General features: G+C 42.6%; 1 protein-coding gene across 3 annotated transcripts in view; it reads right to left on the bottom strand.

Moving 5' to 3' along the window:
* The window catches only part of EPC1 (enhancer of polycomb homolog 1), a 68202-nt gene extending 62244 nt beyond the window's left edge, over positions 1–5958 (bottom strand). Inside the window, exons 1-2 of one of the 3 annotated variants that reach the window (XM_083827616.1) lie at positions 5696–5958; positions 4859–4962 (exon numbers count right to left, since the gene is read on the bottom strand). The gene's annotated coding sequence lies outside the window, so the exon portion shown is untranslated. The remainder of the gene's footprint in view (positions 1–4858; positions 4963–5695) is intronic. The other 2 variants (XM_083827617.1, XM_083827618.1) reach the window with 2 other exon arrangements.
* Between the last annotated feature and the right edge of the window lie 6275 nt (positions 5959–12233).

Here is a 12233-nt window from a genome sequence, read left to right on the forward strand (position 1 = left end):
TTGACATCTAGCCATATGTTTGTTCCCAGAGAAAAAGCAAAATGGAACCTGACACAAAGAGGACTGCTCTGGGAGGAACAAGTCCTTGGTTCTGTTCACTATTCCTGGGTTTTCCTACATTTGTTTTCTGTTGTACAGTATTATATGCCTCTGAGCAACCATCCATTTACCATCTGGGATCTCTATAACAGTATCTCAATTTCCTGCACAGCCAGCAAGGATTAGTACTCACAAAATATTTAGCAGTTCCCTTTTCTCTCTCTGTTGTTTATAGGGGAAATATTTAAGGTGGGTAAAAAGAGTCATTTTTAGCAAATGTATGTAATTTTTAATCACTTCAGTGCCCACTTTAAGGGTCAAATTTTGCACACCGATTTTAGGTTCTAGCTATTATCAGTAGAAAAGCTTATGAACAAAACATCCTATTAAGGAAACCTATAGTACTGATATATTATCTTGCTGCCAGGGCCAGTGGTAATATGATATACTGGAAACATGACTTAAGAATCTAAAGAAGCCCTGGGGAGCTGAAACCACTGGTTGTATGCGTCAAAAACGTACATGATTGCTTTGTTGTGAACAACAGCAAATCAGAGAAATTGTTTCAAAGCACTGATTTATTTTCTTCCCCACCCACGTATATTTACTAAAACACTTACAATCCTAGATTGTCTCATGGATTTGGACCTCTACTACAACATGAATTACCTTCTTGAGCCTTTTGATAAAAGAGGAAAAATATGAAGAATGCTAGGTGGAAGGATGCTTTAACCCTTGGATGCAGCTTCCTCTGACGCATAACACTGAAGAGCCATACAAGTTGCAGTCTGGAAGAGGCATGGAAGAATGAGAGTCTGGAGCAAGACAGACATCCTTTGTTCACAGCTGGGAAACAGGTTACCCTTGAAGAAAGTTTTTTAAAAAATATTTATTGCTATGATTTGTTGCTGACATGTATGATGTGGAGTACTACAGATAACAAGGAAGGTGAGAAACAAGATTCTATGTCAGATGGGTTTATAAAATAGAGAAGCCTCTTTTATTCCCCTTTCCTAAGCCTTGTTGAGTGTTGAATCAAAGGATCAACTAATAGTTTAAAACCTTCAAAAAAGGGAACAGCCAGGAGTCAAAGCCATCAAGGTACGTTACCACATGCAGGAAAAGAGGAAACAGTGGTATATGGAGTGAATACATCAGGAGGTACGGATGGCTGTGATTTGAACTGAGTCCCGGGTGATGTTCTCTTACACCACTAGCACACATCTGGGGAGCTGTCTTCACATCGTTATTGGCTAACTTTGGAAGCTGGTTAGATCTGCCTGGGGTCTGTAACATACATCTGCACCTCTACAGCCAGCCAGCGTTACCTTCTCTCTCTTACTTGAGTATATAATACTAGTAATATTGGTAGGAGGAACGTCACGAAGGCATGCAGAACCTATTGATTGATCACAGGTCCAGCTGATCGGTCAGGATGGGTTAATATCTTAAAGATTATTTAGTTTATGGTTGGAAGCTATACTTCAATTAGTTTTAAGCCAGGAGAGCCAAATATCTTGAAAAGGTATATGAGGTCTACACAAAGTTTCTAGGTAAAAGGGGAAGTGTATTACAAGCAAATCATATTAGTTTTGCTGTCTGAGAATTGGAGGGGTATATAGGGAAAAAAAAAATCAAGATCCCCTCCAAAAAACCAAACCAAAACAACAACAAAAAAAACCAACAAAACCTACAACCTCTTGTGTTTTAGATCCTGATATTCCACAGACGGGCACAGACATTTCAGAAGGAGTGGGGCTGGGAAACGTGCAGTCGAGGCAAAGCCACTCCTCAGTAATGTGTCTTCCAGACATTTCTGCAGAAGATGCAGGAAGTAAATTAGTTGTGACTTAGCTTTGAGAGAACACTACATCTTAATCAATTCTTATTCCTCGTTGGCAACACATCTGCTGGGAACTGTTTCTTGTTCAACAATGGCTCAAAAAAGAAGCAGGAAAGAAGTGAGGAAACCACTAAGTTGCAAAACATCAGCACTTCACTCCTCTTACCTTGTAACTTCTTGGTAAGAGTGAGAATAGACGCTTTCATAAGATGTAGCAAAGCTGCAAAACCACAACCAATGATAAATAATAGCCCTGCCCGAAGAGGAGAAAATAGCAAATTTCTACTCAGAATTCATATTTTTGCTGACCAGAGCTAGAAGCTGCCTCTCAGCAGCATGATCACTAGCAATCAGTTCGCTTGTGGCCTGCACGCACACACTGCAGTCACAAGAAGTCACCACTTCCATAGTCCAGGATGGCAAGAGGAACAGAAACATGAAATTGTCTTCAGAAGTTCATCATTTGTTCAATATTGTTATCAGTGAATGAGCAAATTGAACACTGGTCTACATAACGTAAAGAAGAAAAGGAAAGTTGTGTAAGAATTACTTAAATCTGTATGACCCAGAGATCCTCCAAGATTTATCGTTACTATAATAGATTCAAGAAGTGGCTTTACTGCTACTGGTGTAACCTCAAGTGCCAACCTTGTGATCTGGCAACCTGGTTTCAGAGATGGAAAATGTCCAGAATTCTTCGCAGAAGGCCCATAGCTTGATACAACTCTTGGATCTAGGAAAAGTACAAGGGCCTTGAAGACATAATGCTCATAATGAACCTTCATGGGCCAGCGGGGCTCCATGCTGCAGCCAAGACTTGATAAAAGCAGATCTTGTCTGACAGAGAAAAGAGATCCTGGAAGACGACTGCTGTCTCGAACATAAATGCCTCTTACTGGAGGAAGGTTACAAGACATATTTACCTAGGACAGAATTAAATTTTACTTCACTTTTTTTGAGAGAGAAGGAGGGAGACCATTACAGAGAAGGAGAGAGACCATTACTTGAAGCTGCACATCACTTTACATTAAACTAAATAACTTAATAAGCAAACTTTCTTTAAAAAGAGGCCAAATGCATTTTTAAAGATGAAAGCGCACAAGAAAAATGTAAAGATGGTTTTCAAATAGTAAAATACTTGTCAAGTTTATTCTTTAAAAGCAATAAACATATTAAGGTATAAGATGCAAAGGTTTGTAAAATTATTAGCTTCATATTACTCCAAAATAATGGCCACAAGGATGCCTTAAAACCGTGGTGGATTTAATGTTAATTTATTCCTGAACCTGTTGAGTTTTTTTTAATGTATGCTCTGCTCATAGGCTTGGCTGTGTCTTCCCACCCATCTTCTTCCAACATTAATCACTCCTGTTTTCTTAAACACCGAACATGGCTGTTAGCAGAGAGCCTTCTGAAAGATTTGCACTTGGAGCTGAGGTGAGGTGTAGATTGTAACAAAAGGAAGAGAAGGCAGAATGAGATACAGATAGATAGACGGATCGACTGATCTGTCGAAACTCATGCTCCACTTAGAACAGGGAAGAAGAAACCCACCCACTCCAGGTGAACCCTGTTTCCACTCTGAAGAAACGGGTCACGTTTCTCCATTCTTTACAGTCCCCTCCCAAGCCCAGCTCCTGGGGACAGGGGAGCCCAGGGGAAGGAGGCCACGCCGGGGCCGAGCAGCAGCCGCGGCCGGCCCCCGGCCCGAGCCGGCAGCAGGCAGACAATGGGCGAGCCGCACAATGCGCGGCGCGCAGCCTTCCATATTGCGCGGCAGCCCAGCTCCAAGCAGCTCCTCCGCGGCCACCGCAAAATCGCTCGGGGAGGGGGTGGGGCCGAGAATCTCATTACCGAAAAAAAAAAAAAAATTAAAATCTTTAGGTGGATGGGGATAGAAAAAAAAAGGGAAAAAAAAAGGAAAGAAAAAACCCAGCTCCCTTCCACAGAGCGGCGGCAGGGTGAGGTCGTGCCCGCTGCTGCGGGCACCTCCGGGGCGGGGATGTAGTGGGGCTGCCAGCACCCCACCTGCCCCCAGACCCCCCCTAGATCCCCCCAAATTCCCCCCGGGTCCCCCCCTCTGCCGCCAGGGCCCGAAACGTGCGGGAGCGCCACAGCGCCGCCGCCGCAGCTCGGCGCAACACAAAAAGGGGCTCCCCCCCCACCTCCGACCCCCCCCCTCCCCGTGCGAGAGAAAATGCGCCGAGAAAAATGCCCAAAATTACAAAATGTCTCCCAAATGTACCTTTCTTAGGAGGGAAAAAGGCAAAGAAATAAAACGCCCCCCCCCCGCCAGCCATCCAAACGGGGAGCGGCGAAACGAGAGCTTTTATATAACTAATGCTCGGAGCTAATTGCCGTAACAGCGCTAATTTGTAAATAAAAAGGTCACGGTTTACTAACAGCCATAACTTCATATAAACCCTGCTATGTCAATCCCCACCTCCGCCATACCAAGGGCAGTTTCCCCCCGTAGTTTAGACCAAAGTAATCCATCAAGAGCCATCGCAAATGGCATTTTAAACTCTTTTCGCCACGGCCACCGCCGCCGAGCAGCGACATAATGTGCTGCCGTGTGGCTCTGGGCTGCATTGTATTTCTAAAGACGGGAAAACACTCGGCCAGGGCTACGTTTGTTACTCGGTAAGGAAACCACCCCCCAGATCAAAAGCCAGAAGGAAAAGCCAAGTCCATCTCAAAAAAATACCCGAGTTCTTCCACCCTTAAATCGAACTTAAATCGTTGGTAAGCTCGGCGTGCATTAAATTTTAAAGAGGAAGCAAAACTGACTTTGGCAATTGTCGCTATTAAGGAGACATCGCTGGGTGGAATACACACGAGATCAAAGCTAAGAAAAATACAAGGCTCTGTTTTGTTCGCCAGCACAAGGCAAACCGTCCACAGCACGAACACACGGGAAAAGAAAAATAAAAAATAAAACCCCACGAATATTTTCGCTTAAAACCCCGAACTTACCTTCGGAGAAGGCAGCCCTCGCAGACCGCCTGGAACAATATGGACCGCATACTCGCTCTCCCACCGCCAGCCACCTCCATGCCGCAAAGGGCTCCCCGAACATCCTTAAAATATTTCGCAAATGCAAAAAAAAAAAAAAAAAAAAGAAAAAAAAAGTCAGACTTTCTCTCCCCCCCCCCGCCCCCCGGTCCCTCCCCCCGCCCCCGCCTGGCTGGAGGGCGAGGAAGGCGGCGGCTTCCCCGGGCTCTGCGGGCGATGCCGGGGGGGAGCCACCGGGGTCACAACTTTGCCACGGTCGCCCCCGGCTCCCCCCCCCCCCAAAAACATCTCCACCGCCACCGCCTGGAAAAATGCGGCGTGCCATTTTCCAGCCGCCTTCCAGCCACCCAGGACCAAAGTCTAGCGCTGGTTTTCGGTGACACTGCAAAACTACGGCTCGCTCCGCGCAGCCCACCCCCGCCTCGCTTCCCCCCCCCCCCCCCCACCTTTTTTCCTTTTTTTTTTTTTTCTTCTTCTTTCCCAACGCCAGCAGCCGCCTCCCGAGAACGAATAAATAGAGGCAGCTGGAGCAAATAACGCCGAGACTTCGCCCTTCTCCCTCCCTCCGTGCCGCCCCACCCCGCCGGCAGCCCCGCAGCAACTTGGTGCCCGGGAGCGCATCCCCCGGCCGGGCCCGGCGGCGGGGGCACCCCGGGGCCAGCCCCCGGCCCCGCCGCACCTCAGCCCCCCCCCCGGGCGGCTGGAAAAGCCCCAGTCATGCCCGAAGCGAAGCCTGGGAAGCGGGAGGCTTGAATTCCCAGCGAAATCCTCGCTTTCCTTACGCGCGGAACCACCTACCTTCCGCGAGAGCTAAATTAACGCTAAATTCACCGGGTACGCCCGTCACGGCGGGGATAGTTTTTCCATAAATGCCGTTTTAAAAACCCCTCCTCGGACTGACTGACAGAATTCTACCATGCTGCCCACAAACAAAATGGCTGTGGCACCGAGTTTTTTGGTTCCTCCCACCGTGCCTCCCCCTGGCCTCCAGGAAGTGGTAGAAAATCCAAAATAAAAATCGGCACGAAAAAAAGTACAATGCGGCCCCAAAACTCCGGGCGGCACCGCCAGGCACCGGGGCCGGGGGAGCACCTTCCCCGGCGCCGTACTTTCTCGAGGATTTTATTATTATTATTATTAATTAATTTATTTATTTTTTAAAGGGCATCAATCACTGGAAATTTACATCCCTGTGTAATTCGAACTTCCTGCTTTACATATTTATAAGGTCTTTCACCTATCTTGGCAGGCGTTCAGCTGAAGTGGGTTGGGAAATTCGATGCTGTGGCTCCAGTTCGGGAGCTGAGTCAGGTACTCGGCTGCTGGAAGGCGGCTGGCGAAATGCTGGCAAATTCTCACACTTCCAGGGCTCGGCGCGGGATTAAATCGCCCCCGTAGCCTGGAAGCGAGCGTGCAGCCGCAGACAGGACGCCGGAATGGGCATTCTCGTCGGGATCGGGAATTTGGGGCTCTTGCACGTAGATATCCGTTTTGTAATGTTTACCTTTTCGCGTTTGTGGCTCACGGTAACCTCCCCGGGTTATGGTTTCTGCGGAAATAATGTTGCATTTTCCCTTGTTACACCCCTGTATAGTGTTACCACCTTAAACTTTTCTTGATGTTCACCTTAACTAAATAAACACGGAGGTACGGCGTATTCAAATTAGAGATGATCATAAAAATGTCAATATGTGGTCCTCCATCCCAGCCAGCAGCCTCGCTAGGCAGTAGCAGAGCTCCTCCTGCACGCTGCTTCTTGGGCCCCATAGGGCCTGATTCATTTCCCAGGAGAGTCTTTTCACTGCCTTTAGTAGGAGTCACGGTGGAGACAGGCTGTCAGACCTGCTGAGCCTGATCCAGCGCTAATTTAAACGGCTTGAATTAATATTCCCCTCCACTGCTATTCTAAACCTTTTTCAGAAGACAAAAAAAAAAAAAAAAACAGTGAAATTGAGGGGTTTTGTTCCTTAACCACCTCCTATTTCTAGGCCTTAAATTTCAAAAAATTATCTGTAAAAGAACATAAAGCAAATTTTGTCATAATTGTGATTTGTTTGTACTGTCCTGATATCTAGCAGCCTTAATCCTGGACTATGATTATAATAATATACCACACAGAAATATAGGGCAAACAGATAATTCCTACCCTGAAGAGCTCAAAAGTGTAAGACAAAAGACAGCAGATGGCTACGGACAGATGAGGGAAACAATGAGCCTGTATTGATCAGCCAGGAAGGCACAGTTTGCAACACACCATCAGCCCAACCTTGTTTCTGTGTATACACCATGGGAAAGAAGACATAAGGTGGGATTTGATGAAGAAAATTAATTGTTCTTATGGTTGTTTAAAGAGGACTTCTCCGACAGGAAGGACAGCATGGAAGAAAGCACAAAGAAGCTTGTATGAAAAAGAAGCAGATGAACTACATAAGTCTAATAAAATTGTCATTAATTTCTTTATAATGACAGAAAAATGATGAGGGGGGATGTAGGCCATGACAGCATTGAATATACAAATGTAAAGCTTATCTTTGATATAGGAAAGGTCAGGCAGTGAAAGGATCCAAAAGGCAGGTTGAATGAAAAAAGCATAAACCAGGCCTTTTGGCAGTCAACAAGTCCTAGGAAAAAAAAATAATATATATAATATATATATATATATACAGTAGCTTAAATTTTATGGGTTTGAAGAGGTGAAGCTGTTGAGATTCTGTTTTGTTTTGAAATTCACCGTGTTTTTGTAGGAATAAAAGTGTTGTTCTTAACCATTACCACTACATGTTGCTCATCTGAAACTCCCGCCTAGCATGTGCTTAGTGAATTCATAAGTGCTATTTCTTGTGGCAGCGTTCGTTATATGAACCACTGCTTAGTGAATAAGCGTCACCTCAGGCCTGTTAGTGCAGGTGTTAGTACACAGGTCAGCCGGCACCAGGACCATGCAAGCTGGGAAGGTTCCTTCTCCTGTTACCTGCTTTTTGTGAAGTCCTAGCCTCCTTGCAACGTCCCGTAACTTACACGTCCATCCAAAAACACCAGCCCTGATTGGAACGGTGGGGAAGGCAGAAAGGGCCACGCAGCTCTGCTGGATGGCGGAGCTACCTCCAGAGAGCTAACCGTGGTCTGGAGGAGGAGGATGGTATGTGGGCTCATATCCTGCTCTGTTTTATGCAACGGTGTTTTGCATTTTTAAACCTTTTTTTTTTCTTTCTTCATTCTTATCCACATTTAACAGCAGCTCTGCAATAGTAGCAGTTGCATATTTGCAAAGTCTGTGTAATTCTTTTGCAGGGAATGCCTTTAGTACAATTATATTTACTATACCAATAAGTGCATGTTAGCTAGTCATGATATAATGCATTTTAGTAAATTACCTTAATAGAGTTAGGCCTTGGTGGATGTCTGTGGATATCGTGGTGTGGCACGGGTGAAAGACTTTGACTGGATTCTTTTGTTGCAGGCTCAGCTAAACTGAACCATCCCAAGTTTCCTGCTGATTTAAAGCTCACCAGTTCTGTAGATGGGCTGGTGTATGGTAACTGTTAAGCCAGCCGGGGTTGTTTTCTCTTATGTTTGAATTCATCATCAATTTTAACTGAAAATAGTGGATATCAAGTGCTAAGTGCTGAGAATTGAGATAGTGATCGAAATGCCCATTGCAGCTTTTTTATCTGAGTAACTGTTCCAAGAAAAGCCGAATGATACATTCCCATGCCTTAAGAATGGCCCTCATTTGACCTGATGTCAAATTTTCCCAAATTTCTTGTTGTTGAGACTAATTCCAAAGAGCACCACCACGGTGAATCCAGTCTGCACTTTTCTGAAGGATTGCCCAATGCTTGTGTAAGTGTTCATCTTGAGATTTTACTCAAAACCAGGGAAATAGAGAACCTGTGTGGGAGCAGAGAAACAAACTGGCTATATTTTAAGATGTAAACTAACACAAAAAGTGGCTAAAACTGATAGCATTCAAATAACATTTTCTTACTCAAATGAGTAAAACTACTTCTTAGTCTGTCTGCCATGTAATTGCTTTTATTACGCTTCATCTTTCATTTCCATTAATCTTTATCTTACCCATAAAGATTTAACTCTACTGCCATATTTTCCAAGTAGGTCTCTGTCTCTACTCTTGTAATAAACAAATTACACTGATCTTCTTTTTACAATCTTTTCTTGACGTCTTTATGAAGTAAATTATCAATCCTGTTCAGTCAGTAAATCATTTGGTAGACAGCAATAGCTGGGGGATTTCAAAGTGCTTTTACCACTGGTATGTAAATTATCATTTGTTTTCTTTTCATAAAACTGGCATTGAACGTTTCGCAGTTGAAAGATCACTAAATGCATAAATATTTTGCATTTTAATTCAGTAGATAAGGTTCACATAGCTGCATAATTGCTCTTGAAGAATTTAAGAAACCCATTTGCTGTAATTTGGAAAATTCATAAATTATAGCATAAGAATGGATCATTGATGCCTGACTGTATAAAAGAGGACATAAGACTTCCCTAGCTTAATTCTTGTTTGACCCAAGTCAGATATTTTTAAAATGTATCCAGTCTTAACTGAAAATATATAGTGATTAAAAATCCACCACAGTCTTTTCTAAATTGTTAGTGACTCAAAATTTAAGTCACACACCTTGTAACATATTAAACCTCTTCTTTCCATCTCTCTCTGTCCAACTTCTTTTTTTTTTCTTTTTTTTTTTGAGTATATGAGACTCACAGAATAAGATGTTTTTCTGTTATAGACGCTACACGATGGTAGTGCTTCTCTGAGTTGTCTCCAGTTTATCAGCAATCTTCATGCTTCACAAGTCATGGACATCAGAAACAGGTGTAATATGCCAACAACAGTCATGCTGTTTGCCACATACTGAAGTAAGGCAATACCTGATCTCCCCAGATTTCCTTTGCTTTCTTGCTGCATTATCATTATGAGTGCCTGCCTTCAGTAAGCTGTCCAATTAATTTCCATATCCTTTACAGTCAGCCCTTTTTGTTCATACCTTCTTATTTCTTTTGTCAATAGGATTGTTCTTAGAATATTGTTTCCCCTCTGTGCAGATATACATGTTGCTCACTTGTGCCCACCTTAATAAACTAATCCAGGTTGCTTTTTACAAATAACCCGTCAACCACTATTTTCCTTTCATACAAACTCTTCAGTAATATGGAGCATCAGGAAGGATTTTTTTGCTTCATAATCTCACTTCAAGAAATGTTTTTTCTTTGTTTCAAACAGTAACATTGCTGATTTTCTTTATTTGTGCTGGGTCCTCATTGTCAAATATTTTATGTTTAGACCAAGTAGGTTTAAATTACAGCATTGTCACAGGTGGATGTGTCATTCATCCTTTTCAGATCAGAAGTCCTGCCAGTGATAGTTCAGATGGTTTTAGGATAATGTTCAGTGACAAAAGCTGTGGAAAAAGAGCCAAGTCAATAAAGTTGGAAAAGCGGTTGGTTACAAAAATGCATGGGAGTCTTCTGAAAAAAAAAAGACAACAAAACCCGTCAACATAGAAGTAAACCTCCAAAACATCTGTTGCTGGTAGTTGCCAAGTTGTGCCACACATTTGTGATGATAGTTTTTTTTTTTTTTTTTTTTTTTATCCCTGTTATTTGTGCTACATCCTTGTATAGTGGTCTGAAAGTATCTACACAGATCCACTGTACAGATTGGTCAGCTCATAATCTATATCTTTTTATGCATTAACAATTTTCATGAGTTTTGGAAAGTATTGCTGCAGGAATCAAAATGTGCCATAGAATTAAATCTATGTTCATATGAAAGGTCCTATGTAGTAGTATTCTTATTAAAAGTTTGCTGTTGCCGTAGGATATTAGCACAGATGTATTTCAAAAAATTCTGGTCTTTCAGTTGTATTTTAGTTTGTTGGAGCTGGTGGAGAAATACTAGACATGAGTTCAGAGCAAAGTCAGAAAAAAAAATAAAGTTCACTGTAAAATCTTTCTCTTAACTTTGGCAACTGCTTGACTAGCATTGTTCTGCACACTTTCCTTGTTATGTGATCATGTTTCAAAAAAGGTCTCATCAGCCCTTGTCCAGGTCTTGGAATTTCAGGTGTAAAATTATTCATTGCTTTTGAATCCGATAAGGCACAGAATATTTGTTCCTCATCCTTGTGTAGAAACTGAAGCTGAAGAAATATTCACTGAGATGTTCACAAGCAGAAGTAACAGATGAAGCATCTTTTTCACGTGCATGCATTCCTTTTTTATGTCTGCAGTGGTTCTTGTATGAGCATTGTTCACAGACGCTAAGATGCAGCAGTTGCCACTGCTGTTGGGTTGCTTACAGTGTGTTGTGCCAGGCCAAGGGAACATGCAAGTGATGCTTCTGCTTTATTAAATATATTCTGTCGTCTCCTCTCTCAGGTTTTCATTTTCTGATGATTAAGGGGATCCCTTGTGGATTTCATTAGATGACCTACTATTGGAGACAATTTCCCCATATGATTTTCTCTACCTAGGAAATTTCAGTAGAAATGTGATGGATTTAGTTAAGGTGAATAATGGCTTCAGTCCATCTGTGTTCAGCCAACTTCCCTGTTGACTGGTTTATGTGTTCAGCACATTTTATTTGTTCTTTTCTGAATTCATGTTTGTCATTCAGAATAAAGGGCCACTACTGAAAGCATCTAAGAAAGGTTCAGTCACTCATAGCACTCATTTTTATTTCTGCTGCAAACAAATGCATCATCTGTATGGCAAAGGCAATGCTGTCACAATTCAGTTTTCTTTTTTTGAAATGTTCTGATGATGTGATATAATGAACTGAAGCCAGTTTAGTCAGCAAAAACTTGATGAGCATAGGAAGAGTATATCAAGGGAAATTTAAGAAAAGCCTGTGGTTGTATACAACTTTGAGGATATTCAGGTCTGAGATGACTGAACCAACGTCCCTTACAGTTCCAGATTCAGCAAGACTGCAGTGAACCGCAGTCATAAAAGCTTTAGCTTCTTCTCTTTGTTTAGTGATTTCTATTTCGTCTTGGGTACCTTTTACTGAGGAACTAGAATCAGACAGCATAACCTGGTCATCAAGCTCAATGGATTCATTGGGCAGCTCGTCTGGAATTCCAGGATGCAAATGATAAAGGATTAATTCTTTTAAGATATCAGAATACAGTGGCTGTTGGAAAATAAAGTAGTTCATATATATCCTCTGGTATTATTATGTCATCCATCATATTCTCAAATATGAAATTACCTATTTGACATATCTGCTCCTCTGCATTATTTTTATTAGCTGTAACATTTCAAACCACTCAGGGGCAAATAAAATACCTGCAAGCTTTTTTTT

The sequence above is a fragment of the Anser anser genome (genome assembly GCF_964211835.1).
Source record: "Anser anser genome assembly, chromosome: 2".
Taxonomy (NCBI): Eukaryota; Metazoa; Chordata; class Aves; order Anseriformes; family Anatidae; genus Anser; species Anser anser.